At 45.7% G+C, this 4,825-nt stretch overlaps 1 protein-coding gene across 1 annotated transcript in view; it reads left to right on the top strand.

The window, feature by feature from the left end:
* Positions 1-2,231: 2,231 nt before the first annotated feature.
* Positions 2,232-4,825, top strand: part of PARS2 (prolyl-tRNA synthetase 2, mitochondrial) — a 6,400-nt gene continuing 3,806 nt past the window's right edge. The window contains exon 1 of the mRNA XM_004371700.2: positions 2,232-2,291. The gene's annotated coding sequence lies outside the window, so the exon portion shown is untranslated. The remainder of the gene's footprint in view (positions 2,292-4,825) is intronic.

Genomic DNA, 4,825 nt, shown 5'->3' on the forward strand with positions numbered 1-4,825 from the left:
TGTAGCCAAGGTTGAGAACCACCACTCAGGCCTGTGTATCAAGCACTGTGTTAGGAGCTGTAAGAAACAAAGATGTTAACCTCACCATGCCTCCGTACTTCCCTCACAACTGCTTATCATTTCCTTATTCGGGCCTTCAACTATCCTGGTCCCTCTGCCTGGTTACTCCCTGCCCCCAACCTCCTGCCATTCTTGTTCTGGTAAGCCCCATTCATCCTTCAGACCCAGCTCAGAGGTCATCTTCTCAGTGAAGCCCCCCTCTCCTGTGCTCCCACAGGACTTTTCTCAGCCCCCCCATTACACCATTGATCACACCGTGTCATTCTTTGTAGGTCCTGGCAGGCTGTGAGCGTTTTAGCGCCAGGAGAATCACCAGTAAAGAGCCTGGTGGCACAGTGGTTAAGCACTTAGCTGTTAACTGAAAGGTCGGCAGTGCAAACCCACCAGCTGCTCCATGAGAGAAAAAATGTGGCAGTCTGCTTCTATAAAGATTACAGCCTTGGAAACCCTATGGGGCATCACCAGGGTCTGGCACATTTTAGGCAGTCAATAAACCATAGCTGTTAGTTGTTGTTGTTGTCAGTTGCCATTGAGTCGGCTAGGGCTCATGGTGACTTTATGTACAACACAGTGAAACATTGCCTGGTCCTGCACCATCTTCACGATTGTCGGTATGCTCAAATCCATTGTGGCAGCTACTGTGTATTTTGAGTGCCTTCCTATCTAGGATGCTTATCTCCCAGCACTATATTGGACAATATTCTCTTGTGATCCGTACGGTTTTTGTTGGCTGATTTTTGGAAATAGATCACCAGGCCTTTCTTCCTAGTCTGTCTTAATCTGGAAGCTCTACTGAAACGCGTACACCTGCTGGGATTTAAAATACTGGTGGCGTCGCTTCCAGCATCATAGCAACGTGCAAGCCTCCACAGTACAACAAACTCACAGACGAGTGGTGGTGTTATTAATTAGGTAGAGTTATGGGCTGAAACATAGCAATGATTGTGAGGATGGCAAAGGACCAGGCAGTGTTTCATTCTGTTGTACACAGGGTCGCTATGAGTCAGAACTGGCTTGACGGCACCTAATAACAACAAATAATATGCAGCTCCCACCTCAGGACATTTGCACGTGTTCCCTCTGTTCTGGAACATTCTTCCCCCAGATAGCTGCAAGGCTGTCTCTCACCTTCTTCAGGTCTTTGCTAAAATGTCACCTTCTCCATGAGGCTTTCCTTGACCATCCTATTTTACACAGCAAACACTCACCCTCCATTCCATTCCCCTTCCCGGGTTTATTTTTCTCTGTAGCATTTAACACCATCTGACTGATGGATCCTGTCTTTATTTAAAATTTTCATATTTTTTCAAACATCAACAATGCAAATGAATTTTGCATTAATTTTAGCTTTTAAAAAATGTTGCATTAAGATATTCTTTGTCTTGATTGCTGAGTTTTTTGGCACTCCCTTAAATTTTGTGCCCTTGGCAAGTACTTCATTTGCCTCATCCTATTCCTGGCCCTAAAGATTCTGACATACTTCTTTTATTTCACTCGTGTATTGGTTTATTGACTGTCTCCCCTCACCAGAATGTAAACTACATTGAAGGCAGGGATTTTTGTTAGGCTGATTTGTTCACTGCGGTAGTTTCGGTGTCTAGAACAGTGCCTGGTACCTGGTAGCTGCTTAATAAATATTTTGTGAATGAATGTTTGATTTCAAGTTTTAAAGAATGCCTTGGGCTTTGTTTAAAAAAAAAAAAAAAAAAGCCCTTTTCCAGCTCTTTAATTTTTTTATTCAAAAAATCTAAAGTTATTTAAATTGAAAGCCTGTAAAATCATAGGGTAGATGCGAAACTACATTGCCCAGTGTGTTGTCATGGTTACACCATCACGGGCTGTCACCCTATTCGGACAGAGTGGCGGGGTGCCTGACAGTGAAAGGTAACACCAGATTCAAGACCAATGAGATCGGCTTTGATCATAGAGTTACACCTCTCTAATTCCTAGAGGGCACTTCCGGAACGGTGATTTATTCATTGCTGCCCAGGCCAATCTATGATCCTGGGGAAAAGCTGAGTTCTCTCTCTTTGGCTAAGCTTCCGGAAAGCCTCTCACTAGCGCCTAGAATCGGGTGGGGCCAGAGCGTCCTCGTCCCAGCCTCGGAGAGCGCGGCTTTGTGATTGGCGAAAAGTAAAGAGGCGGGGCTTGAGGGCGGGCGCTGCCTCTCACGCAGGCGCGCTGGCCCGGCACGGCGGTCACGCGGGCGGTGTTGGCTACAACAGCAGTTGGTGAGCGTGGGTATCAGCGAGGGACTAGTCATGGGCGGGGGACAGCGGAGTGAAGAGAAGACCCGGTTGTGGGCGGCGGTCTAGGACCCTGATGCCTGTTTTCCCACATGCATCCTGTCCTTGAAGTGGGACGGGGTCACAGCCATATAAACTCTTGGCCAATACCCATCTCCTAGTCTGTTTCCTCTGTTGTAAAATGAGGGCAGTACTTCTTTCCCCGTCTAACTCGGATCGTTGTGAGCGTGACGGTGTTTCTGCAAGTGCCATCCCCGAGAGATCAAACTTCCCATTTTACATGTGGGGAAACTGAGCTCCGGAGCATGGAGTGCTTTGGCCAGCGAGTTGAAGGCCGAGCCATTTCTTAAAACTAGGTCTGGAATTCAATTGCTGTTTTATGCAGCACGGTCAAATGATGGAAACTTAGTGAGATTTGGAGCCCAGGACCTTGCTTGCCTTCCAGCAGGTGTGGCCCTGCGCTTATTTGTTGTGTTGCTTGACAAGTGACTTCACCTCTCTGATCTTCCGTCTTCTGTGCATTGGGCACAATAGTAATAATAGCAAACACTTTATGTCACTTATTGTCTACCAGGCACTGTTCTAAGCACTTTAAGTTCTAAGTGACTTCTGGCTTGAATTGCCGAGGATTGTGAGTCAGAGAATCCTTAAAAAGGCCCATGCTGGGAGGGTGGACAGCCTGTCACAGAATAGGTGCTTTGTAAAAACTTGTTGAATGGTCGAATGACTCAGAGGCTCTTAGAATCTGAGATGCCGGACAGGTTAGTTTCTATATTGCTTTGGAGGGATTGTCTGTGGATAACCTTGAAATACTGAGATAATACTAATTATTCTCCTGTTTGTGTAAGCTCAAGGGGCCTGGCAGGGGAGGGCTTAAGGCTCATACTTAAATTATCTAGATAATTATCTCATTGAATCCCTTCACTTGGCTCTTCATCTATTAATATATTTGGTCAACAAACATTATTAATAATGGCTAGATATTAGGCTAGATATCAGGAGGGACCAGTCCCTGGAGAAGGACATTGTGCTTGATAAAGTAGAGGGTCAGCAAAAAAGAGGAAGACCCTCAAGGAGATGGATTGACACGGTGGCTGCAACAGTGGGCTCAAACATAGCAACGATTGTGAGGATGGTGCAGGACAGGGCACTGTTTTGTTCTGTTGTGCATAGGGTCACTGTGAGTCAAAACTGACTCAACGGCACCTAAAAATAACAGATCTAGACAATGCGCTGGGCCCTGAAACCTGAAAATGTTGAAAACCTTGTGAACTCGTAGTTTCATGGAGGAATAGGACATGAAACACCTTTCACTCCCAGAGCTTACTCAACATTTTCTCAGAAACATGTTTTAAAATTATCCCATCATAGTATATAATAAATACTGTAAAGAAGTGTGTGCAGTGGGAGCACAGAGAAGGCAGTGACTGTCTCTGCTTAGAGGGGTAGGGAAGGCTGCTTAGAATAAGTGAACCTTGAATTATGAATTGGAGTTGGTAGAGATTGAGGAAAGGAGACATCTCAGCCAAAGTTGGCCTATTCTGGGAATAACAAGCAATTTGAGGCATGACGGGAGTGGTGGAGCCCTGGTGGTGCAGTAGTTAAGAGTTTGGCTGCTAACCAAAATGTAGGCAGCTCAAATCCACCAAACGCTCCTTGGAAACCCTATGGGGCAGTTCTGCTGTGTCCTGGAGGGTTGCTATGAGTCGGGATTAACTCGAAGGCAACGAGTTTGGTTTTTTTGTTTGTTTGTTTGTTTTTTTGGTTTAGGGAAGTGCTAGGATAAGAAGCTGGAAGAAGTGTGTTGAGATCAAAATATGAAGAGGCTTAGGTGCCATTCTGAGAAAATTATGATGGGGAGCTGTTAATGGATTATAAGGAGACTGACTGAATCAGCTATTTTTTTTAGCTGTACTATGGAGACTAGACTCACAGGGGTCAAGGATCATTCAGTTCATTCATTAATACAACATTAATAAGTGTCTTTTATGTCCAGCCACTGTGCGGAGGCTGGTCATACAACTGGAATAAAATAAACCTGGTTATTGCCCTCATGGAGTTTACAGTCTAAATCATCAAGTGAGCAGGTAGGCTCCTGCAGTGGTTCTCAGAGTGTGGTCCCTGGATCAGCAGCATCAGCCTCTTTGGAGAACTTGGTAGAAATGCATATTCTTGGGCTACACCACAAACCCACAGTCAGAAACTCTGGGCGTGGAGTCCAGCAATCTGTTTTAACAAGCCCTCCAGGTGATTCTGATGCTTGCTGAAGTTTGAGAACAACTGGGCTACTGAAACGTAGCAACCTATGTTGAGGGGCTACCTCAAAGCTGAGGCAGTAAGGGCCAGAAAGGAGTGGGCTGACTTGAGAGGGATGTTGGAGACAGGCTCATTTGCTTCAGGAAATGAGTTAAGGGTGAAGTTTGGGCCACTGGCCTGAGGTCAGACTGCAGTAAGTGATGGAGCCAAGTGTGAACCCACGTGTGCCTTGTCACCAAAGCTTGTACTTTTCCACACCTCCC

This window comes from Trichechus manatus, unplaced genomic scaffold (assembly GCF_000243295.1).
Source record: "Trichechus manatus latirostris isolate Lorelei unplaced genomic scaffold, TriManLat1.0 scaffold00015, whole genome shotgun sequence".
Classification (NCBI taxonomy): Eukaryota; Metazoa; Chordata; class Mammalia; order Sirenia; family Trichechidae; genus Trichechus; species Trichechus manatus.